Source organism: Pelophylax lessonae (assembly GCF_965119305.1).
Source record: "Pelophylax lessonae genome assembly, chromosome: 8".
Classification (NCBI taxonomy): Eukaryota; Metazoa; Chordata; class Amphibia; order Anura; family Ranidae; genus Pelophylax; species Pelophylax lessonae.
Window position 1 is genome coordinate 247,883,393 of NC_138775.1, and position 27,079 is coordinate 247,910,471.

At 42.3% G+C, this 27,079-nt stretch overlaps 1 long non-coding RNA gene across 1 annotated transcript in view; it reads left to right on the forward strand.

Moving 5' to 3' along the window:
* The first annotated feature begins 6,661 nt into the window (after nucleotides 1-6,661).
* Nucleotides 6,662-27,079, forward strand: part of LOC309562005 — a 28,854-nt gene continuing 8,436 nt past the window's right edge. The window contains exon 1 of the long non-coding RNA XR_014225613.1: nucleotides 6,662-6,767. This is a non-coding gene — a long non-coding RNA (uncharacterized lncRNA). The remainder of the gene's footprint in view (nucleotides 6,768-27,079) is intronic.

Here is a 27,079-nt window from a genome sequence, read left to right on the forward strand (position 1 = left end):
ATAGAGCCCATGTGATCCTTCTATATAGGATCACATGTCTCTATGGTCATTTAAGAAACCACGCCCCCCACAGTTAGAATCACTCCCCTAGGCTCACATTTAACCCCTTGATCACCCAAAATTTTAACCCCTTCCCTGCCAATGTCATTATTACAGTAACAGTGCATATTTTTAGCACTGATTACTGTAGTAATGTCACTGGTTCCCCCAAAAGTGTCAAAAATTTCAGTTAGGGGTCCGATCTGTCCGCCGCAATGTCGCAGTCCCACAAAAAATTGCAGATCGCCGCCATTACTAGTAAAAAAAAAAAACAAAACAATAGAAATTACATAAATCTTTTCCATAGTTAGTAGAAACAATAACTTTTGCATAAACCCAATCAAAATACGCTTATTGCGATTTTTTTTTTTACCAAAAATATGTAGCAAAAAACAAATTGGCCTAAAACTTTCAAAAATTTTGATTTTTAAATGTTTCTTTTTGAGATTGTCATCTAGCAAAATGTGAAAAATATATATACTGTATATATATATTTTTTTTTTTTTTCAAAATTCTCGCAATTTTTTTGTTTATAGCGCAAAAAAAAAAAAAAAATCACACAGGTGATCAAATGCCACCAAAAGAAAGCTCTATTTGTGTTAAAAAAGGACATCAATTTTATTTAGGTATAGCATCGTAAGACCGAGCAATTGTAACGCAGTGCCGAATCGCAAAATATGGCCTAGTCAGGAAGGGGGCAAATCCTTCCAGTCCTAAAGTGGTTAAAGTGCGCTATCCTAAAAGTGCATGTATATCATCGAATTGCTTCAATGAAACATAGTGTATGACAAGATATTAGAATGTAAAAATCCTTCCAAAAAAAATAATAATAAAAAATTAATAAAAATTTGACTTCAACCTATACCAATAACAGTGCTGTGATTCTGTGAAAGCGTCAATCGTAAATAAAGTATTGAATTCCATTCCCAGTTGACGCCTGCCAGAGGGAGAAATGCGTCGGACTGAGTAGCCAGCGCCTGTCATTTTACATGGTCCGCACTGCATGTGGCCGTGTTCATCCGTTATCTATATTGTTTGCTCGTTTTCCAACGATCTGATGTAAGTGCACCTTTATTCAATAAATGGAATTTTAGAGGGTAACGCTCTACGAGTCCCCTTTCTCTTCATGCACGCTTTTCGTCTATGGAGCTCGTCCGCTGCTGTGTTGAAGATGGCAATCTGAGCAGAGAGTAGAAGGGGATCGGGATCGTTCTCTGAAGAGCCTGGCCGTTTACCTTAAAATCAGCTGCTCCTGTGTAGATGATGTCGGCTTGAGAGCCTAAATGGAGGGGGATCGTGTTCCTGTAATGGAAAGTTGGGCTATTCAAAGCTGCTTACCCGCAGCTTGCTGGTAAGCGGCCTCTGTCTTAATTTACATTTTGAGTACCCGGATCATTTATCAGAATACATTCACAGTGCATCACCGAGTGGAATTGTACATGGGACTGTTTTTGAATACTTTTTATGAACTCATCATTAGATTTTAGATACAGTATTTGTAGCTGCTGATTTAAAAAAAAAAAATGAATATAGGGCAAAGATATCAATTTAGGTTTTGTCAGTTTTATTTATTAAAGCATAATTACGCTGGGGGTGGTGGGTCAGCACTTGTGTCAGGAATAAGAATGAGCTAAGGTTCAAACCCACGGGAAGCTGTCAGATGATAGGAGGCTGCTGTTCAGCTGCCACCATTGCATTCCCCAGCCCACAGCCACATGTCACAAAGGGGCAAGAATGCTGGTGACATCACTGGTGACAAATGTGGCCATGTGGCCCAATAAGGCCACATGGCCACATTTGATCAATGACATATTAGGTCAATGATGTCACCAGCCCCTTTGTTACTTGCGTCTGTGCAGCAGGGAGTTCCACAGCCACATCTGGATCGACAGATTGCTATCACATGACAGTTTCTTGTAGGTTCACTGAGTTCATTCCGAACCTTAGCTCTTCCCTAGTTAGGAGCATTGGGGTTGATTTACAAAAGGCAAATAGTCTGCAATCGTAGTTGCTCCAGAGCTTAGTACACTGTGTGCACAATTATTAGGCAAGTGAGTATTTGACCAAATCATCATTTTTATGCATATTTCCAACTCCAAGCTGTATAAACTTGAATGCTTATTGGATTTAAGTATATCAGGTGATGTGTATTTGTGTAATGAGGGAGGGTGTGGCCTATGGAGATCAACACCCTAAATTAAGGTGTGCATATTTATTAGGCAGCTTCTTTTTCTCAGCCAAAATGGGCCAAACAAGAGATTTAACTGACTCTGAAAAGTCAAAAATTGTAAAAAGTCTTTCAGAGAGATGCAGCACTCATGAAATTGCTAAGATATTGGGGCGTGATCACAGAACCATCAAACGTTTTGTTGCAAATAGTCAACAAGGTCACAAGAAAGGTGTTGAGAAAAAAAAAGACGCAAATTAACTGCCAAAGATTTGAGAAGAATCAAATGTGAAGCTACCAGGAACCCATTATCCTCCAGTGCTGTCATATTCCAGAACTGCAACCTACCTGGATTGCCCAGAAAGTGTTCAGTGCTCAGAGACATGGCCAAGGTAGGGAAGGCTGAAACCCGACAACCATTGAACAAGACTCATACGTTGAAACGTCAAGACTGGGCCAAGAAATATCTGAAGACAGATTTGTGAAAGGTTTTATGGATTGATGAGATCAGAGTGACTCTTGATGGACCAGATGGATGGGCCTGTGGCTGGATCAGTAACAGGTACAGAGCTGGACTGCCACCCAGATGCCAGAAAGGGCTGGTATGGGCTGGTATTATTAAAGATGAGCTAGTTGGACCTTTTCAGGTTGAAGATGGACTCAAAATCAACTCCCAAACCTACTGCCAGTTTTTAGAAGACACTTTCTTCAAGCAGTGGTACAGGAAAAAGTCTATATCTTTCAAGAAGACCATGATATTTATGCAGGACAATGCTCCATCGCATGCATCCAAGTACTCAACTGCGTGGCTAGCCAGTAAAGGCCTTAACCACTTGCCGACTGCCTAATGGCGATTTACGTCGGCAGTCAGCCCCTCACAGGCAAAGCAATGTAGGTCTACGTCGCTAGCCTATGAGGCTCTAGGGAGCGAGCGCACGCCGCCGGAGGCGGGTGTCAACAAAAATTACAAAAATCTTTCCCTTAGTTAGTAAACGCAATAACTTTTGCGCAAACCAATCAAAATACACTTTTTGCGATTTTTTTTACCAAACATATGTAGCATAAAACAAATTGGCCTAAAATGTTAAAACATTTAGATTTTTAAATTTTTTGGGGGGAATTTCATATAAAAAAATGTGAAAAATATTGTTATTTTTGCAAAATTTAAGCTCTTTTTTTGTTTATAGTGCATGATCAAAAAATCACACAGGTGATCAAATACCACCAAAAGAAAGCTCTGTTTGTGGGAAAAAAAGGACGTCAAATTCGTTTAGGTACAGCGTCGCACGACCACGCAGTGCCGAATCGCAAAATAGGCCCTGGTCAGGATGGGGGTAAAATCTTCCGGGGCTTAAGTGGTTAAAGATGAAAGAAGAATGACATGGCCCCCTTACTGAGCTTACCTAAATCCTATTGAGAACTTGTGGGCCCTTCCTAAATGGGAGATTTACGGTGAAGGAAAACGGTACACCTCTCTGTACGGTGTCTGGGAGGCTTAGGTTGCTGCTGCACAAAAAGTATATCATCAACAGATCAAAAAACTGACAGACTCCATGAATGGAAGGCTTATGAATGTTATTGAAAAGAAGAGTGGCTATATTGGTCACTGATATTTTTTTTTTTAAATGTCAGAAATGTTTATTTGTAAATTTTGAGTTGTTTGCTTATTTTTTTCACTTTAACAGATGATAATGAGATGGGAAAATTTTCATTTTTCATTTAGTTCTGCACACTAATAGTCTAAGGCTCGGTTCACACTAATGCGATGCGGGAAGGCTGCGAATTCGCAGCCTGTTCCCGCATCGCACACGCACCCCCGGCAGTTCACACTGCCATATGCGATCCGCTGGGGGTGTCAATGTAATCTTAACGACACCCCCAGTTTGATCGCATATCGCAGTGCGATCGTGCAGTTCGCACAGGATCGGATCGCACAAGTGTGAACCGCTGTGCGATCCGATCCTGATGCAGCAGCAAAAATGCCTCCTGTGCGTCTTTGCTGCGGGTGCGGTGCGAATTTAGCCATACAAACTGTATGGCTAAACTCGCACCGCACAGCTGATCGCATGTCATGTCGGAGCAGTGCGCTCCGACATTACATGCGAACCCGGCACACGCAGTAGTGTGAACCGGGGCTAATAGTTACCCAATAATTGTGCACACATAGATATTCTCCTAAGAAAGCTAAAACCTCACTTTTACTTTCCTAAAGATTCAGGTTTGAGATTTATTAACATTTTGGAGTGAAGAGCATTGCAGTTGTTCAATAATTAAATTAATCCTCAGAAATACAACTTGCCTAATAATTGTGCACACAATGTAAATGAGGTAAAGCTTCACTTTGCAATGAATACCCAATCACATGCAAGGAAAATTTAACAGAATTTTTGCTTGTGTGTGATTGGATGATGGAAGTCAGCAGAGCTCCTGCTCATTTACTAAGCTCTGGAGCCACTGCTCTTGCAGAGTGCAACTGCAACTTGCAAAGTGCACAGTGTATTTGTCTTTAGTAAATCTCACCCATTGTGTTAGCCTTCGTAGAACTATAGGCAAAACTTTTTTTTTTTCATTTTGGATAGTGCATGGAAGGGTTATAACCCCAGTCAATTTTTTTTTTCTTTTTGCCATCTGTGTCCTATTGCAGAGATTTATCTTCACTTCCTGCCCCATAGCCAAACAGGAAGTCAGTGGAAATCTCTGCAAATTAAAGGAATTCTTTGGGGACCCCCAGGTCACAAGAACTAGTGTCCCCATTGTAAGATTTCCCTTCTATTACTTTTCTGGGAACAACCCAAAATTTGGGATTTTCTTTTACTTTCACTTTTAATGATAATGGTAAACAGGATAAATAGTGTGGGGGAATCTCCTCAACGGGGCCACAGACAGCAATAAAAACTGACAGGGGTTCTAATCCATCTCCACCCTATCCAAAGCTAAAAAAAAGTTTTGCTTTTAGTTATACTTTAATGCCGTCATGCACTTGTTTCTGTGTATATAAACCTAACTAGATGGGTGACCTTAGTAATAACATGCACACATCACAGCATCTGCAAAAATGTGTGTGCACCTTCACAACAGACATTTACACCGAGCGGGCTATTTAAACCCTGCATAGGTTTATTGCTAAATGGTGTTCCAATTTGAGTTCCTTTGACCTGTGATCTTTGATCCTGACCTTAAAGCAGACTTCTGGCCTCAAAATTTTTTTTAAAAAATACCCCTGGGACAGTCAGGGCTAGTGCATTTCAGCAATGATAGCCTCTGAACTGTCCCCTGTTTCACTTACCTTTTAGAAGAAATATTTACCTTGAAAATGTCTTGTCCAGCGCTGCCATCTCAGGTGTGGGCAGCTGAAGCCAGAGCGCCCTCTTCGGTGTCCTCTTTGGTGACGTCAGAGTCCCAGAATGCCCTGCACCGGCCCTGCTCATCACTTCTGGGGCAGGCACGTCCTCCCTGCACAGCTTCTGGGCATGCCCAGAAGCTGTTTAGCAGGGAATAATGCACCTGCACCGGAAGTGACGAGCAGGGCCGCTGCAGGCACATTGACTCCTGGGAGCGATGACGTTCATCTCCCAGGAGTCAATGCAAGCAGGAAGAGATGGCGCGGGCTGCGGTGCAGAGTGAGGAAGTGGAAGGAAGGTAAGTATATTTTCTTCAAAAACAAGGTAAGTAAAGCAAAAAAAAAAAAATTTGTGGCTATCCAATTCTTTTTCAGGTTACTTAGAGCAAGCGGATGTCAAATTTTCATTTTGAGGCTGGAACTCCATTTTAATTGCTAATTGTCTTCTGTCTGACCTGCTCTCAAATTTTCTTTGTCTGTCTATGACTGCTGTTCATTTATGTTACCGACTTTGGCTTGGACTTCCAACATTGACTTTACTGCCTCGCTACTTTCTATCTTGCTGTCCTGCTTGTTTCTGGCCTCGATTGTGCATATGCTTTGGTGCCTTACTGCATAAAGCCTCGTACACACAATGAAAATATCAAACGAATAGTCATCCATTTTTTTTCTTTTTGCATGCTGGTCTCATGAAAAAATGAATAGGTTACTAGAGTTACGAAAATTCTTTTAAGACAGAATAAAACTTCCCATGATGTTGTATTATATTGTAATGTATTCTTTCATTTCCGAGCACGGGGGGTCTTGGTCACTTGATTTTTTACGGACGAATACTATACTGATTAAACAAAAATCATTTGTTCTGTTATCGTACAAGAAACATTTTTTGTGTTTGTCCCTTTGGAAAATTTTGCATGAACTGTCGTGATCGGCTCTTGACGATAGCTCCAAAAACTGTATTTTTTGTGAGACTTTCTCATTGTGTGTACAAGGCATAAGGGTTAGCGCCCTGCCTTGTGATCTGACTCCACCATTTCAGAACTTGATGTTCCCCCATTATATTAACAGCTGTACTCCTGCACACTAGCACCTTCCAGTTCCAATTACTGGTTCTTGCACCCATGTTCTTCCCTCAACTTGCAGGCCCTGTCTTACCTCCCAGGGGTGTTCAAATGGAAATTGTTCAAGAGGTCACCGTATCATCTCAGGCTTTTCAGACAGGTACGTTATAACTTACCATAATGCACAAGTATGCACCACATATTTGCACTTTATGATAGACTTTCCTGTTAGTTTGCTCCCCTTCAATGATGACGCGCTCAATACAAAGGACTATTCATCCCCATAACTGCCATCTTCTTTTGTTATTCTTCTGGACTTGCATCACCTTTCTTCAACTATTGGATGAATAGTAATGGAATTACTCAAGCCAGGAGTTACATTGTCACTGGTTATCCAATGGCTGAAGAAATGAGACAACCAGTCTCTTCATTTGGGGGCGCTCAGTGGTGCTCCCCACTGCCTGGCTGTTCCAGCACTTGGCTCCAAAAATTTTTTTAGCAGGAGTGCGCTGGCTGCACACTTCTCCCTCCTTGCCTCCCTGCAGCTCCCTGTCTGCGCCTGAGGACTCTGCCTCCCCCCACTGGCAACTGTGGCTCAGGGAAGACTGACCCATTGGGTGCTGCCCTGGGTGAGCATGGAGACTGAGTCAGGTGGCAGCAGGTGCAGGATGCGGGACAGGACCGGGCTCCAGGAGGCAGCAGCAGGGACAAAGATTGAGGGTTGAGCATTGAGGGTGGCCAAGGACAAATAGCAGCGAGGGCGGTCAGGGACAAAGAGCAGGGAGGGTGGCCAGGAGTGATTGCCCTGGAGCCCTCCAGGCTGGAGGGATAAGAGCTCTGAAGACCTCCCAGGACCAATGGACAGGCTGACTGGGCTGGAGAATTAGGATGGGCAGCAGGTGCAGGCAGCCAGGAACAGCTGCATCTGCCTGCAAACAGCAAACCCCTGAAAAGAGCAGCTCTGTGACCTGTCTTCACCCAGCTACGAGAACCGGACCTGCCCACTGCTGGCATGGAAGGTACAGTACTGTCTGTGTCCCACACACCTTCCCACAGACAGGCGCTGCAGACAGGGCTAGGGGTCTCTCTCACTTCCCTCCTCTCCCCTTATCCCCTGCTCCTCTCCCCTCTCCCCCCTCTCCTCTCCCCCTCCCTTCTCCCCCTCCTCTCTCCCCCCCTCTCCTCTTTTCTCCCCCTCAGTACCCAGCGCACTCCTCAACCCTGCACACAGTACATAGCGCACCCCTTAATCCTGCACTAAGTATGTAGCGCACCCCTCAACCCTGCACTCAGTACATAGCGCACCGCTCAACCCTGCACGCCGTACGTAATGCACCCCTAAACCCTGCCCACAGTAGGTAGCGCACCCCTCAACCCTGCATGTAGTATGTAGCGCACCTCTCCACCCTGCATGCAGTACATAGCACACCCCTCAACTCTGTACTCCTTACATAACGCACTGCTCAACCCTGCATTCTTTATGTAGCACACCGCAACCCTGCATTCTTTGTGTAGTAAAAAAATGCAGACCCCCCTGCATTCTGTGCATTGCACAATCCTGACCCCTGCATTCTGTGCATTACACACTCATGACCTCTGCATTTTGTGCATTACATACTCCTGACCCCTGCATTCTGTGCATTAAACACTCCTGACCCCTGCATTGTGTACATTACACACTCCCGACCCTGCATTCAGTACATTACACACTCCCGACCCTGCATTCAGTACATTACACACTCCTGACCCCTGCATTCTGTGCATTGCATACTCCTGACCCCTGCATTCTGTGCATTGTACACTCCTGACCCCTGCATTCTGTACATTACACACTCCTGACCCCTAAATTCTGTGCATTACACACTCCTGACCTTTGCATTTTTTTGCATTACACACCCCTTTCCCCTGCCACATCCACTGTATAAATGGGCAGGGGAATGGGGGTAGAGTCAGGGGCGGAGTCAAGGGGGCGGCAAAATGTGGTTTTGCCTAGGGTGTCAAAATTTCTTGCACCAGCCCTGGGTCCCATTCACTGTGTTCTGAAACCTGTCTCCATTCTTGACCTCTTACAGATCCCTGGAATGTATGGTGCACTGCATTTGCACTGTAGAAAGTGTACAAGGAAAGGGATAAAAACATTTTTTAAAGCTATACATACAAAATATCTTCTACTAAAAAACTCTACCTGCTAGCAATTTTGTCCTCGCTTCATATCTTTTTTAAATGATCGCTATCATGAAAAAACATATTTTCTGACAACTGAATGCATTTAATAGATATAATAATTTTATTATTTGTTCTGTACATTTACAAGCCAAACTATGCCCCTGTAATTGGTACTTTTGCTGGACCGCTTGGGCTGTAAAATGCATGTGAAATAAAAAAAGGAATTTATATACTGAATACTATCAGTACAGACACTGACCCATACATTTATGTAAAGATAAAAAAAAAAAAAATTGAACCCCCTTTCACTTAAGGGTAAAACAAATAATAATGCCTAAGCACAATTTTGCAACTTTGACATGTGTTAGTAAAACTGTACATAACGTAACAACTACTTGTGTATCCAGGAGGATTTTACCTTTTTTTGGTGGGGTTTATTTGGTGGTAAATGATAATGGATATCTCCGGACTTTTTTTTTATTATCAAAGGAAACTTGGCCAAAATAGTGAGAAAAGTCATTTTTTAAAAATGTAGCTGTATATTTCTTGTTACTACCATACCTACATCCGAAGAAAAACCCAAAATAAATTATCCTGCACCTGGCAATCGCAGCAAATCCACATATGTGTATTTTATTTGTTGTTTGTACTCGTAGTACAGCCCAAAAACAATAGTGCAGATTTTGGGGGGTTTTTTTTAGTCCTACCTAAAACACACTGACACTTACACTAACTGACACTAATACTAATAAAAACAAAAATAAACACTAACCCTGGTACTGATCTAGAGCAAACCTTAATCTAGGTATTTTTTCTTTATTTTTTATTATTATTATATATATACTGTATATATATACATATATATATATATATATATATATATATATATATATATACCCCGGTATATATCATTTTTTTTTTGTTTTTTTTACTGAGAAATGCATGGGGCGGGCTTCACAGTGACTTCACAGGGACTGATCACTGTGGTAGCCATTTAGAGGTTGTTCCGGGTCCTGTTAGTATCGTTAGTACCGGAAGAGCCCCTCTCTCTGTACCCCATGGAAGCCCAGTTTGTTCACTAAATATATTCTCGTTAGTCAGTTTATATACTGTACATTGCATGGAGATTTTTGTCGAGCTTTGTTCCAGAGAGTTACCTGCTTCTGTTGTTTAATACAGGGGCAAGCCACTCTGGTAACTTCATAAAGTGACTGCTGAGTGTAGAATCTGCTTTCTTTAAGCACAGAATCCAGCCCAGTATGGTAAAAGGGAATGTCCATGTTGGGTAGGTGCAGTATGTTGTTGTAGGCAGTAAACATATCATTCCGAATTTGCAAAGAATGTTGGAAACAGCAGGTTAATAGTACTGGGTGGCTCACCTTTCCAGGGCCACTCAAAACTGCAAAGCGGATTGACAGTGGTAAAAGACTCAGGGATGCTGACAGCATCTGCCACAAGGAGCAAAGTGTGGCCTGGCCAGGCTGACCCAAAAGGGAGCCTTCCTGAAAGGTAGACATAGTCACTGCTCTCTAAGTGTGGCCTGGCCAGGCTGACCCAAAAGGGAGCCTTCCTGAAAGGTAGACATAGTTACTTCTCTCTACCTACTTCACTGGAACCTCTCCCTATCGCTGCCACTGTCCCTCACTGTCAGACAGGGAAGCTGTCCCTACCCTGTCCACTCGCATAAAGCGTGCTCCGGTGAACGAGAAAATTATAGAGAAACCCAGCTTCCCCAGACTTCATCCCCCATCTACATTGCTGCTGTGGTCGAGTTCTACCTGTAGGGAAGAATATAGACTGCACATGCCTATATTCAGGATAGAGGAAAGACTTACTCTACTAAACCAAAAGCAGAACTTGGTCTCTGGCATAGATACCCGGTGAGAATTACCACTCTAGTAACCCATAGCTTACATTGGACTTTTCATTTGTTTGCCGTGGCTGACATAAGACGATGAAAATTTGTGGGTGCATAGTTCACTAGGACATATTGTTAAGGATCCTGGAGTGAACACATGATCGGGGACCCATTTTCCTTAATTACTAATTATGATGTTCCTGTGGAGACGAAAGCTTTTGTACAATAAAATTGGAGAGGTGGGTACCTCTATGTCCAACTCTGCCCCACCTCAAACTGAAGGGGTGGTAGGGGCTTGGAGGGAACCTACGCATCTTGACCATGTTATTCGAAAGTGAGATTTTCTATAGCTGAAAGCAATTACTGACATTTGTAAATGTTTATGTCTCTTCAAATGTGGCACCAAGCTGACTCTGTAAGAGTTTGTAATTGTACTGTACGCTTACTATAAAACAATACAAATCATTGGAAAATAAAAGGTATGGGTGCATAGGGCAAAACACAGATTCACTTTAAGGAATGCTCTGCAGTAATTCAAACTATAGTTCCGCTTTAAAGTGATTTAAACTGACTGTTGAGAATGCTAAAATAATACACACATGCAGCCAACATGTTTCGTTTCTTTCTCTGTCTACTGCTGTGCTCTTGTCATGGTAAAATCCTCAACAACTTTGTACAACTTGGACCATGGCCATAAAACAATTTGACCACTGAACAAACATTTAAGAATCCTGACCAAACACCAGTGCCGTGTCCATGTTCTCTGTGGGGATCTATCCAAGCACAGTTCAGTTACGGATCCAACTCTTGCCAAACTCCTCTATGTGGATGACACTGAAGAATATTTGAATTCGTGTAAGATTTATTGCAATGTCTGTTGCAAATTAGGAATCTGCATCATTCTAGTTCTCAGTGTTCAAAATACTTTCATCCATGTTCAATAACCATTCATAAACCTGATCTGGAGAACTCCGGTTGTACCGAAGTTCGGGAAGGAACATTAGGGTAATCCAGAGCAGGCCAATGTTTATTGCAGATCGCTGACCCTTATTGACCTGTTAATCTGTGACTTGATAAAAAGATTCTTCACACCCCTTCCTGATGCCATGGCATGGCACTATGCATGAAAGGTATATGTTCCATCTCAAAGCATGAGCTGTCCACTATTTATTGACTTGAATAAGTAGGTGAGACTCAAATGGATCCTGCTTCCATTGGCTGACAGAGATATCCACCATCTGCACATTCCCCTAATACGAATTTATATATATATAGCTTCGACTTGGGGAAGATTTTTATTATTATTATTATTATATAGTATTTATATAGCGCCGACAGTTTATGCAGCGCTTTACAACTTGAGGGTAGACGGTACAAATACAATACACTTCAATACAGAAGGAATCAGAGGACCCTGCTCGTTAGAGCTTACAATCTAAGATTATTGTTTAACAGAGATTTTTTGGTGTCCATTTTTGGTATATGTTATTTAGTTACCAAGATATTCGTTATTTTGTGTTTTTTTACGGAATACATTTGTTTTGATTTAAGACATTTAAGACATTTCCAATGCAGTGGAAATATTAGTGCTGGGCCTATGCCTGTCATACAGTCTATGCCTAACATTAGGTGTTAATGGTTACATCTCCTGCACATGGGCAGAAAAAAAAACGCTGCTATTGAAGGCAGTTCCAATTTAGCCAATGTGACCATGCACATGTGCGGTTTGTATATTTAGAGCATTATTTAGGGGCCTAAATAATAAAGCTCCAAACCAGCACTTGGAGAGGAGATTACTGGCATCATTTATGCACATACGCGTAACACCATTTGTGTATATGAAAGAATCTGTAAGATTCCGGAGTGCCCAGGCTGAATGAAAGGGATAAAAATCAGTTGCCAGCAGAACCAGCTTCAGATTATGTGACCACTGACGTCACATTATCACCGATCCTTTCCACCCCCCAGATGTTCTGAACTACTTAAAGGGACGTCAGGACGGGCTGCAAGGGCTTAAAGAAGTATGGGTAAATAAAACCTAAACCCAATCTTCTTTGGGTCAAGGGGGTGAGGAAGAAATAGTGCACAGAGTAGTGAGGTCAAAGTAGTTAGTAGTTAATACCTCCCAAGCAAAATATTGCCAGGCAAATTATGCCGCAGTAAATTAAATACAAAATGGAGCAATCAAATCCATAATTGGTGGCCAAACTCAAACTATGAGTGCAATCTCATGTAATCAAACCACTACAGTGAAAAATAGAAAGAGAACAAAAAAGAGTCCTGATGAACCTGAGAGATGCCTACTGGCGAAACGCGTTGACATCACAATATACATGATGTCACTTATGACCACCCCCACCCCCATAAGTTTCATGAGCAAGCCATTGGAGCGCTAATGGGAAGTAGCAGTGGTGAGGGAGCTTCATATGATAAGTAGCAAAGCAACGCATATTGCTACGGGCAGTCTCCCTTATTTGGATCAAATTCTTCCTAGAACATACCTCATATGCCATGGAGCTGACTGACAGCACAGGTCAGGTGAGCCACTTTATACAGCCGACTTTGTATGTGCTACAAATGACATTACCCTAGTGCTTATGCTAGTTGACATTATCCTTTCAAACTGGATGAACAGTATGTGGTTTCACTCCCTCATTAGGGACATACTGTATATGCTAACCGCTTACCCGATCTATGCAATATATGAACTTTTAGGCTTTCTTTGCTTTGCATACAGCTTGATCTGCCTCTTTAATGCCACATAGACATTGCATTATCAACTGATTATACAGTAGGTGACTGTGTATAAGTTTTCCTCTTATCATGCAATGCCATTGATAGCCTAAGGCACACTACAACAGCATTCCAGTCAACGGTCAGGTCGGAGTACAAATTATTTAGCTATTCATCCACAGATTGTACTTATTGAACTGCCAAACACATTATTACTGCAGTGAATGTCAACCTTGAATGTTGCTCTCTATCTTGGCCCGCTTTCCTCCTTGTGGACTGCCTATATTTAAAGATTACAGATTGGTACATTTTCATTTATTCACATTTGTGAACAGTATCTACAACCTGGCACCTTATGTATATTTTTATATACAATATATTAGTGTGACAAAGGTGTAAATCTGACTCAAAAAACAAAATATTGAGAGCAAAAAAACACTAGCAGCGCTGCATATCTAAATCAGTCCACAAAAGTGATGAGAGCAATTATGCACAACTCTTGCACCCAAGTCCATAGGAGCCCAATCAGCAGAGTAGGTGAATATATCTCCAATTTCCAGTGCTCAGAATGGTAAACCGAGAGGTGCGGTGGAGGTGCACGGTTTATCATTCTGAGCACTGGAAATTGGAGATATATTCACCTACTCTGCTGATTGAGCTCCTATGGACTTAAGTGCAAGAGTTGTGCATAATTGCTCTCATCACTTTTGTGGACTGATTTATGTATGCAGCGCTGCTAGTGTTTTTTTGCTCTCAATATTTTGTTTTTTGAGTCAGATATACACCTTTGTTAATCCATATGAAGGGGGAAGGGGCTGGGAATGCCGCTCAGGTGTGTGTCCGATCTGGTGCTGGCTAGATCCGCCGTCCGGAAAGATTCATGTAGAAATGTGGAGCCGCACACAGGTAGATGAAATCAAAAAAAGGTAATCTTTATTCTTCAAAGTAATCCAGGACAAACAGACAGTGTGGGGAAAAGAATATGTCCAAGGTAGAACACCTTTGTTACATTGCTTATCCATTAATAGCAGCAGCTTTCCTTTTAAGGAATAGATTCTTTTATTACAATATTTGTTTTTAGTGACAACACCTTTTAGCGCTGGGTGGGTGGGGTCAGTAGTAATACACTACACCTTACTCCTTTTTTGATTGATACAATATATTAGCCTTAAAGAGGAAGTAAAGTCCCCAAAAAAAACGAGAAAAAAAAAGCCCTGTAAAGAGAAAGTCATAATGAGCTAGTATGCATCGCATACTAGCTCATTATGAAGTACTTACCTTAAAACAAAGCCCCCGCCGTGCCGCCCGCTCAGCGACAGGACGGCCGACATGTCCGGCCGTCCTGCTTCCGGGTTCACGTCCTCCGGCCATCTGATTGGCCGGAGGCGCGATTACATCACTCCAGCGCCTGCGTGCGGGAGCCGCCATTGACGGCACTGAGCTCTGAAGGAACGGCACAGGTGGCCGTTCCTTCAGAGCGCATGCGCTGATGACGTCATCGGCAGTATGCACTCTATCTCCTAAACGGTGCAAGTTTGGGAGATATTTATAGCACCTATAGGTAAGCCTTAATATAGGCTTACCTATAGGTAAAAGTTTGTGAGGTGGGTTTACAACCTCTTTAAAGGAATTGCCACTGCATAGCGGTTCAGGATAGCTATTGGCAATATACAGTATGTGTATATTGCACAGCTGTTGTGCCGTCTTCTGGGGAGGTTATTGGTATATTTTGGTGTGGGTGAATCGGCGAGGAGAGTCTTTCTGACTCACCTGCCTAGTGTGGCCACACTGTGATGTTTTGTAGGGGATTGATGTGGTAAGACAACATTGTCTTTTGGTGGTCGTGATAGACGTAGTTTATTTTTTACTACAGAATATTTTGATATGACACTTTAGACTTGGTTAATAAAAGTACATTTTTATTAGATTATTGGTATCATGCCGCATTATCTTCTAAAGTAACCTCTTTTGTGAGCAGACTGTCTTGTTCGCTTTCTAATTTTCAAGATTATGCCACAGCCCATGGGCTAGGGACGTCATTGGAGAACCAGGGACGAATCTGGAGGACACATTTTTCCTGGGGACACAGACTTAAATTGCACAAGGACATCTGGCTTCTGTAAATTTTAAGGTTGTTGGGTATAATAACTGCCATGTCTATATAGTTACATAGTTAGTCAGGTTGAAAAAAGACACAAGTCCATCTAGCTCAACCAATAAAAAACAAAAAACAGTAAAGAAAACCCAACCATACAACCCCATATACACAATCCTATACCTGCAGTTGATCCAGAGGAAAATAACCCAGCAAAGCATGATCCAATTTGCTACAGCAGGGGAAAAAAATTCCTCCTTGATCCCCCAAGAGGCAATCATATATCATATAAGCATCAGTATCACATACATATAGGTGTCAACAACAAATATTTTGGCAAAGAAGTAACTGGTACCGAAAACTTCATATAACGATATTCCCATGCCGAAAATAATTGTGCCAGTTTTTGGAAGCAAACAATTAAGCGTCCTCCACAGACAGTTCCTCCAGCTAAACTCAAGAACTGTTGCCTGACCTGGTTCTAAGACGCTAACGTGATGTGAATTTCCCCTCACTTATTCACTAAGTCAGATTGAGTCTATGTGAGGCTATGGTAGGACTAGTCAAAATAAACAATTGAAGGGTTCAGCAACACTACCTGCTGTGAGGTCTGCAGAGATCAATATGGAACTTTCTTTGAGCTGCTGGACTTTCGAGCCAAACACAACAGAAGATAAACACAATCCGGGCTAAACTAATAATTGTGCGATAAAAGGACAAAACAAACTGAACACTGGCCACATAATGGACAGGCTTCACGCAATGAATGAACTCATTCATTGACAGCAGACACAATCTCAAAGAAGCTCTGGAAAGCCGTCATGAACATTAAAGGTAGCCTGTCGCCAGGCCATTTATTTGAAAAAAAAATATTATATGTGTTTTTAATCTATTTAAAGCATGTTGTTACCCTGTAAAAGCCTCCTTTGTGTAGACATCCAAAGGTCCCGAGATTGCTGTTAGGTGCCGCCATCTTGGCTGTGATCTCAGCAGACTCACAACCATCACTATGACACCATAGGATTCCCCTTCACTCATTAGCTGGCAGCTACATAAAAAGTTGGTATGGAGGTAAGGGGAGGGGCAGGGGAGTTGGGTCAGCACAGATGGTAATTAGACACTCCTAGATGAGTAAGTGCAAGGAGACAGGGGGTTGCACTGAGGAATTAACTAATCACATTTTCTAGCAAGTTCAAAGGCACCTAGCAAGTGAATAAAAAATAATTTGTATGAAAGGAAAAACACTGCAAGTAAATTTAAAATACTTATTTTATTCCGTGCTTCTTCACTTTTTTAAAGTTGGTGACATAGTCATTTAATTATGACTTATACAAACTTATAAAGAATATAATTATAATAAAGAGAAAATGCTTTAATTATTAATATAATTAATAATGTAAAACAATTTACTATAATTTATGATAATGTATACATATTTACAAAATTATAATAAACTATAAATATAATACTAATATAATTATATGACAATTATAAAATAATAAAAACAGTTAGGTTTCTATCTTTATATAGTTACCAATCATATAATGTATTATAGTTTTAATATAATTGCAATATAATAAAGTATAACAATGTTGAAATGTTTATTTTATTAACTTATAATTAAGAATTACTTATAAATAAAAAAATAATTCTGATTTATAGAATGCCTTGAGGTATCCACTATTCTTAATTGGAAAATATGTTAACATTAATATTTAATGTATCCGATTTTTTAACAAGAGAAATTCTGGATGAACCATCTGCAAACTGCTATATACCCAATCTGTCAAATTTGCAATAAAAAACAGGTATTTTTATTTCACATACAGTACATTAAAACACATGTTTAAGCTGGCCAATTGCATCAAAGTAATTCCTCTATGGCCAGTCACTAACCTGCTCTGCTAAAATTCAAATGTTCCAGTGGACACAATGCCAACATGGGGCAAACAGACACAAATTGGGGGAGAACCGCTAGGTTTAGGTCTGGCCAGTGACCTGCAATGCAACAGAAATAAGGAACCAAAGGACATGCGATTGTGTGAAACACGTTGGGAAGAGCTAAACTTGTGACACCATGCCGATGGGTTGTTGGTGGCGATTATAAGTGTACAGTAAATGTGTATTGTAAATGTGAGTGTTTAAGCAGTTTTTACCTGGTGATTCTTCAGATTAATGATGCTGATGTTTTTAACCTATTTGTTAGCACTCTGTACTTTTATGAGATACTATTAAATACTACATCATGGTGCTTCATTCTAGTGTTGCTAGTACGGGCAGGGCCATCTAGTTCCTGAAAAAGACATAAAACGAATTTCAAAACGAATTCTGAATATGAATCCCGAATACGAATCAATCAACCAAATTTAACAAAACTAAATAACTAGATTAAAGAATCGAAAGGAAATGAAACTAATTTTTTCGTCATGCACATGTCTAGCTATAGCTGCAATGGGTGGGCCAACTCAGTATTGAACCCTACAGACTAAAACTGGGATGCCATTAAAGTGGTTGTAAACCCAGTCTTATTAAAGGCTTAACTATAGGTAAAAGTTATGAGTGGGATTACAACCACTTTAATGGCATCCCAGTCTTAGTCCATAGGGTTAAATATTGAGTGGAAGTTTAGTGCAAGTTTAGGAGATATTTACAGTACCTACAGTTGTGTTCAAAATTATTCAACCCCCACTGAAATTGATTGTTTTGGCCAGTTTGACATTGATTTTGATCATTCAGTCATCCTGCTTACAATTAAATCAAAGAGGCACGTGTAGGTCAGACAAATATACCATAACATTTATAATGAAATAACCACAAATGTCTTTTCTGTGCTCACATCATTATCAGTTTTATTCAACCCCCAAGTGACATTCAATCTTAGTACTTCGTACAACATCCTTACAGTTATAACAGCTTTTAAACGTGAAGCATAGCTTGACACAAGTGTCTTGCAGCGATCTACGGGTATCTTCGCCCATTCGTCATGGACAAAAGCCTCCAGTTCAGTCACATTCTTAGGCTTGTGCACTGCAACTGCTTTCTTTAAGTCCCACCAGAGGTTCCCAATCGGATTTAAGTCTGGTGACTGTAATGGCCACTCCAAAATGTTCCAGCCTTTAATCTGCAACCATGCTCTAGTGGACTTGGAGGTATGCTTGGGATCATTGTCCTGTTGAAAGGTCCAAAGTCTCCCAAGCCCCAGGTTTGTGAAGGACTTCATCACATTGTCATTCAATATCTCCTGGTACTGAAGAGAATTCATGGTACCTTGCACACGCTGAAGCTTCCCTGTACCTGCAGAAGCAAAACAGCCCCAAAGCATGATTGACTCCCCCGCCATGCTTCACAGTAGGCAAGGTGTTCTTTTCTTCATAGGCCTTGTTCTTCCTCCTCCAAACATAGCGTTGATCCATGGGCCCAAACAGTTCTAATTTTGTTTCATCAGTCCACAGAACACTATCCCAAAACTTCTGTGGTTTGTCCACATGACTTTTGGCATACTGCAGTCGACTCTTCTTATACTTTGGAGACAGCAAGGGGGTGCGCCTGGGAGTTCTGTCATGGAGGCCTTCATTACGACAGTGTGCGCCGTATTGTCTGAGCAGAAACTTTAGTACCCACATCTGACAAATCTTTTCTCAGTTCCTCAGCAGTCACACGGGGACTTTTCTCCACTCTACGCTTCAGGTAGCGCACAGCAGTCGAAGTCAGCATCTTCTTTCTGCCACGACCAGGTAGCGTTTCAACAGTGCCCTTTGCCTTGAATTTGCGAATGATGCTTCCTATGGTGTCTCTTGGTATGTTTACCATCTTTGCAATCTTCTTATAGCCATTGCCCTTCCTGTGAAGAGTAATCACCTCTTCTCTTGTCTTCCTGGACCATTCTCTTGACTTCACCATGTTTGTAACTACACCAGTAAATGTCTAGAAGGAGCTGAGTATCACAGTCATTTTAAAGCTGCCTAATTGGTGCTTATTAGGCTTTATTGCTGCTCCCTGACATCCACAGGTGTTTTCAATACCTGACTGAAAACACTTCAATGAACCTCTGTTCTTCAGAGTGGTAGTCTTTAAGGGGTTGATGAAGAATTCACAAAAGAAACATTTACTACTGTATTACAAAACCAATTGATGTAATTTTAGTAGCATATGGTTCTTTAAGAAGTCCTTGTAGGATTTCATTCTGAATACAATTACAAATGTACACTAAATTCCCTAAACCCTTTACAGCATTGGGGGTTGAATAGTTTTGAACACAACTGTATAAGTAAGACTTATTAAAGGCTTACCTATAGGTAGAAATTATAAGTCTTACCCATAGGTACTGTAAATATCTCTTAAACTTCCACCGTTTAGGAGATATTTACTTTTCATGCAGCCAATGACATCAACGGTGCATGTGTTCTGAAGAATCGGCCACCCGTGCTGTTTCTTCAGAGCCCTGAGCCGTGACCGGGGGCTCCCGCGTGCGAATGTGTGGGAGTGACGTCGCGCGGCTCCCGGCCAGTAGCATAACCGGAGTCTGCAGGCTAGGAAGGAAGACGGCTGAAAATGGATGCAACCTCCAGCGGGGACGACGAGGGCTTCGTTTGGCGGTAAGTGTCACATAATGTGCTAGTATGCAATGCATACTAGAACATTATTCATTTACTTTGCAGGGAAGAAAAAAACTAAAAAAAGGAAGAGTTTATTTTCTCTTTAATTTTAATGTGCGTGTAAAGGCAGGTGTCTCAATACTTTTGACAATATCGTGTATATATTAAATATTGAAATATTAAGCAATTTTTTTTCAAAAGGAAATTGAAAAGATCAGGCATTCCCTTCAAGAAATCTTCACTTTACCTAGAATGTATGATGGACTGAATGTTATCTCCATAATCTGATCTCTTCTCATTCAGCGAGGTGTGAATGCAGGACTGGAGGTTACATCAGTCATTATGATGTCAGCACCTCCGGACACACCTCCAGAGACAGCTACTAAGCTGGGAAAGATTTTCCCAACACAACAGCTACAAAGACACATATAGCCTATGGAAAGGATGAGATCTTCAGTTAGATATGATGAGATAATGGGAAGAAATTGCATTCTGAATGATATATATTACAACATTTGATATATTATGGTCAGTTAAAGCCCTTGCCGCCATTCTGAAAAGTGATGGTGGATTGCTTTTCAGAGGAGTCTAACTCCTCGCCACCTGTTTTAACCCTGTATATGAGTTATAGTCATGTGCATTTCACACAGTTGCGGGGGGGGGGGGGTTCCAGGATGGCCCCATACACTTAAAAGGGTCAGGTTGGGCAGTGGCACTGCCCGCCAAAAGCAACTTAACTTTTTTCCACAGCCAAGATCCTTTGCTTTTTGCATGTGTACACCCCTGAGCAGCTGCATGCCTTTCTTTAGGTGGCTGGTCAGTAAAACCACAGCTCAACTGCCTGATTTTACTGCCCCCTAGCCCCCCCCCATCTTCAATGAACCCTAAAGTGCTAAGGCTTCAATGGTGGAAAAAGGAGATCTGTTAGAGCTAAGAAGATATATAACCTCCATCAGGACTTTATGCTGCGTGAGGGAGTTATTTCCTCTTACTTCCTGTCCAGGTGACAGCTTTCAGCTGGAATGGGAAATCTCTTCTATGGGGAAACTGACACTTTACTTTATTTTGACTGCACACTGTGTGCTTTGTACAGTGTTCATTACAAGCTGCAGCTAGTCACAGAGCCCACCTCATTTCCTTGCTGGAGGAAATCATCTAGCCTTTTCCACCCCAGCTTGATTGTCCCTGACCAGTCCCTTTCACTCATTGGATTGTAATTCGTTCAATCATGGAAGCTCAGCATCACATATGGGAAATGCCTATGTAAAGGCAGCCTGCCTAGGAATGCCCACTCCTCTCGACCACATGTGGCAAACACAAGGCCCATGGGCCAAATCCAACCCTCCAGGCCATTTTATGTGGCCCTTGCACCTTTCCTGCAGCTACAGCATCCCCACTCATCTCTGTCCCCACCATGCAGTCGGCAGAAGAAAGAAGGACAATACTCCTCCTACAGACTCTGCACCACTCTGTGCACCTGCAGAACCCCCTCTTCTCCTTCTCCCCTGGTCTCAGTATTCAAGCTGACTCCAGCCCTTCTCTGGTCCTCCTCCAGACCCTGCACTTTCTGCTTCCCAGCCCCGCCTCCAGCTTCTTCCCTGCAGCAGCACATGGTAAGATGAGTGTGCTGTGACTACACAGAAACTAAAATATGGTATGCAATGAAAATGGAATTGTTTTATTCAAAAATTAATGATCATGTTGATGAGGGGAAAGGAGGAACCAGGGAAATCAAAATATAAGCAGATTCATCTTCAGCTTTGAATAATTCCTTCTCACCGCTGCCTCTTGGCCCGTTAACAGGTTCAAAATGTTGGAAGGTGGAGGCGGGCATTCCATTCATGTGACCAATGTGATGGGCAGCCACAGCGTGCACATGATCAGAAAGCTTCCGCTCACAAGTATGCATCAGGAGCGTTCCATTACTCACCGGTTACTGTGCTGGGAGCGCGCTTTCTGGACGGTAAAGTGTTAACATTTAAAGCCAACCCACCAAGAGTCCGCAAATACACTATATTACCAAAAGTATTGGGACGCCTGCCTTTTCACGCGCATGAACTTTAATGGCATTCCTAGTCTTGTTCGGTAGGGTTCAATATTGAGTTGTCCCACCCTTTGCAGCTATAACAGCTTCAACTCTTCTGGGAAGGCTGTCCACAAGGTTTAGGAGTGTGTCTATGGGAATGTTTGACCATTCTTCCAGAAGCACATTTGTGAGGTCAGGCACTGATGTGGACGAGAAGGCCTGGCTTACAGTCTCCACTCTAGTTCATCCCAAAGGTATTCTATCGAGCTGAGGCCAGTCAAGTTCCTCCACCCCAAACTCGCTCATCCATATCTTTATGGACCTTGCTTTGTGCACTGGTGCTCAGTCATGTTGGAACAGGAAAAGGCCATCCCCAAACTGTTCCCACAAAGTTGGGAGCATAAAATTGTACAAAATGTCTTGGTATGCTGACGCCTTAAGAGTTCCCTTCACTGGAACTAAGGGGCCAAGCCCAACTCCAGAAAAACAACCCCACACCATAACCCCCCTCCACCAAATGATTTGGACCAGTGCACAAAGCAAGGTCCATAAAGACATGGATGAGCGAGTTTGGGGTGGAGGAACTTGACTGGCCTGCACAGAGTCCTGACCTCAACCCAATAAAACATGAATTAAATCGCAGACTGCGAGCCAGGTCTTCTTGTCCAACATCAGTGCCTGACCTCACAAATGTGCTTCTGAAAGAATGGTCAAACATTCCCATAGACACACTCCTAAACCTTGTGGACAGCCTTCCCAGAAGAGTTGAAGCTGTTATAGCTGCAAAGGGTGGGCCAACTCAATATTGAACCCTACGGACTAAGACTGGGATGCCATTAAAGTTCTTGTGCATGTAAAGGCAGGCGTTCCAATACTTTTGGTATTTAGTGTATGTAGCACATTGGGGTTAAATAGACTGTTCAGGATTGGCCCACTTATTCCATATTCCAAGGAATGGTAAACACGAAATGCTATTTTGTATTACTCCACCAACTTCTCTACAGAGCTCCTTGGAGGTGCCATATGTAAAAATAGGCACATTTCTATTTCTATTGATGTCATGGATTTCACATGACAGAATACAAATAAATCCACTTTTTAAACTGCAATCAGTGTAAGGTTGGCCATACATGTTCAAATTTCTTTTTACAATTTTCCTTTAGATTTACCAAAAAACATATAATATGAGGTCAAATAAACGAAACAACTTTCAATTGTATCCAATTAGGCAGGTCCTTGCACTACATGGTTTTAGGTAAATTCAAAGAAAAATTGTACAAGAAAACTGAACATGTATGGCCAGCGTAAGTGTCCGAATTTGACTTTGAATATGGATCCTGCAATTTCTTGTACAGCAGAGGTCAGACAGGAAAAGGGAGGAGCACTTAAAGGAGCCAATCAGTTGTGCTGCATTGTTTATGTGCTAACAAGAGACATGCTGATAGGAGGAGAGAGCAGAGTGACAGAGAGATGAGATCATCGATCTGCTGCTTCTCCTTTCACTGTGCAGTCACAAGCTGGTGGAGAGACAAGACCTGTAAGTGTAATTGCAACTGAAGGCAATTTTTTTTTGTTTTTGATTTGGATAGAGAGAGAGATTAGAATATCTGTCAAGTTTTTTTTTTTTTTTTTTTTATTGCTGTCTGTGCTGTCATTCTGTTTGTCCTGTTTACCATTATCACTGAAAGTGAAAGTTAAAAAATAACCCAAATTTCACATTTCCCTCTGAACAGGAATAGAGGGGAATTCCTCCAATAGGGACACTAGTTCGGGTAAGCTGGGGCTCCCCAAGGACACAGCTATGTGACAGGAAGTGAAGAAAAATCTGCCCAAAGAGACACAGGGGGCAAAAAAAAAAAAAAGAAAAGAAAAACTGAGGGGAGTTATAACCCTCCCTTATTTTATCCAAAATGAAAAAAAAAAGTTGTGCCTATAGTTCTTTCACTTTAAAGTGATTGTAAACCTGAATACAGTATATGGATTTTGCACAGAGCAGCCCCGATCCTCCTCTTCTGAGTTCTCCCTGCCAGTGCTCCCCCCCCCGTCCCCGCCGAGTGCTATGGGGGTACTCATGCAGGCTTGCTCCCAAGCCACGCTCTGTGTGTCTATTGACACACACAGCACAGATCGTCCCCGTCCCCCACTGGCTGTGATTGACAGCAGTAGTAGCCAATGGCTCCCACTTCTGTCTCTGAGCCTATGAGGAAGGAGAGAGCAGAGAGAGATGCTGCCCTCAGGTACAGAGCTGGATCAGGCTCAGGTGAGTATAAGGGGGGCTGGTGGGGGGAGTTGCCCTTAGAAGGTTTTTTATTGGTAATGCAGAGAATGCCCACTTTAAATGCAGCAGAGAAAAATCAGATCTCCTTCCCTGCCAGATAGGGCTGTTTGAAAGAACTTTGTAATGCTCAGTACTAGATGGACAGAAATACAAATCCTTTGGGAGGTGTAACAGTTCCCACACATGTTTTCTTCATCACTGAGAAAAGGGAGGAGAATAGACACATGACGTCATCGTGCACCCATATGTGGCGGCCATTTTCTTGGCTGGAAACAATTGGTTTTCAGGAGACAACTGCATTTTTGAACTTGCTAAATGTGAGTTTCTTTTTATTGGTATAAAATCAATCTTATTAGAACGTACTACCCCCATTAGATGTCCCTTTTGTATTTATGAGCCCATGTGCCTCTGGAGAAGTTTGGAGTGGATTCCATGTTTTGGCTTGAGGATCCTTGGGAATTGAAAGGTGCCTGTGTCCTAAACAGCTAAAGGATAGTGTCAAGCGCATTTGACCTTCCGCTTAGGGGGTCCACATCCTGGGGTAAGAGGAAGTGTGTTCGGTGTCAGTGGTGGCTCTTCTTGGACCTTTTTCACTCAAGTTCCATTTGCTTCTTCGTGTTTTACCTGATCCTTTTAGATCTGTTGGACTTTTTAACATCAGCGCTGCACCGTTTTATGATTATTTATGTTTTAATGCCGTTATTCCTGCATATATGCTAGCAGCTGGACTTTATTGACAATATAGCTAACTAATATTCTTGGTATCCAAGCGCAATTTTGTTTTATATATTATCCTTTAATATTCGTACCCTCCAACAAAAATTCATACACAATGGCCCTGTAATCTATTTTTCATTAAGTTGGTTCTTATGGTATTTTTCTGTTTTCTAGTAACATCCTCCATGAACTCCTGAACCAGTGGCGGCTGGTGCGTCCGGCCCCCTAATCTACATGAGGGTCGCCGGATGCATGGAGTTCAATGGGACTTTTTTTTTTTTTACACCATGTGATTAGAGCCAGAGGCTCTAATAGGCTAAAAAAAAGGATGGGCTCCGGGCGCAGAGCACTGCGCCCCGAGCCCACCCAGTTGTGTGACAATAGCGAATGAATATTTGCTATTGTCACATGGATCCTCCTCCTGGCCAATCAGGAAGCGGGTCCTGAGACCAGTTTCCTGATTGGCCGAAAGGAGAAGCCATGCCATTGGGCATGGAGAAGGAGGGAGGAGACGCAGAGAGGGGGAAGAAGCCAAAGCTGAAGCCGCCGCTGCCGGGTGAGTGAGCTGGGGAGGGCCGGGGTCCTGCGTCCTGTGTCCTGCTGTGGCCCTGGGGGGGTATGGTGTGCGGCCTGGTGTGGTCCGGGGGGGGCGTATGGTGCGGTCCGTCTGCCACCCCCCGGCCCATGGAGCACCAGCCGCCACTGTCCTGAACCTCTCCTTTGGAAAAAGCAGCGCACATTGGTTGCAGTCATGTGCACTGCTTTACACACACTACAAACCCCATAAGCCATAGTTCATCTTGGGAGCGAGCAAGAGAGGGTGGTGTTCAGTCAAAATAGCCAACTAATCACTTCTGTTGACCCTACAGCAGCAGATTTAGATGAGTTGGCTCTACTGCTCTACTGCCCATGCGTGCGTGTACACCTAAAAGAAAATAGAAAACCCCAGTTGTGGCTTCCTGCCACGTTATGACTACAACTCCCACAATCCTCTGCACTGCTCTGTCAGAGTTTGACTGATTAAAATGTAAACAAACACAGCTGTCCCCAACGCACTGCGGTGACTGGAAGATCCAACGGGGTTTCTGTTATTCTGTCGGGTGCACGTGCGCACATGGGCAGTAGGGCCAACTCGTTGTAATCTGCTGCTGGAGAGTCACCGGAAGTGACAAGTTGGCTATTTCGATAGAACATTACCCTCTCTTGCTTGCTCCCAAGATGGCTTATGGGGTTTGTAGTGTGTGTAGAGCAGTGCACGTGACTGCAACCAACGTGTGCTGCGTTTTCCAAAGGAGGGGTTCAGGACTTCCTGGATGTTACTAGGAAACAGATAAATACTGTGAGAACCAACTTCATGAAAAATAGATTACGGGGCCATTGTTTGGATTAATGTTGGAGAATATGAATATTATATAGTGGACTCCAGGCAAACAGCTAAATACGAGTTGGCTATTTTGACAGAACAGTGGCTACGTTCCTACATACAATGGGACCATACGGAATGAACATAGCCATTTTTTAACAGCAGCAAAAAAAAAAAAAAGGAATTTAGAGATTCGGAAGAGGCTGAGAGCAATAGAAGTGATCTTTTGCATTAAGAATACATACTTAAACATAGTTTTTATTTTTTTTAAACCAGAGCTTAGTGTCACTTTAACTTTAAGGAACTTTTAGATCTTGAAAATCACCCTATAGATCCCCCCCAAGGGTTCGAAAAAAAAAAAAAAAAAATTCCCCTTCTTTTAGGTTAATTTGTTTCATTGCCTGACCTGTATGAGCAACATGCAGCTGCAAATCTTCATTGTTAAAAGATGAAGTCATGGCATAGAGTGGAGCTCGAAGAATACTCCCCGTAACACGATTATTCTTTCAAGAGCCGCCGATGCACAGGCAGAAAAGTCATTAGGTAACATAATGAGAGGGGTGCACATCTCCTGGATGGCTCTTATTGTACATGGCACCCTGGAAGCCCCAAGGCTTTCCTGGAACAAATGAGTTTTATTG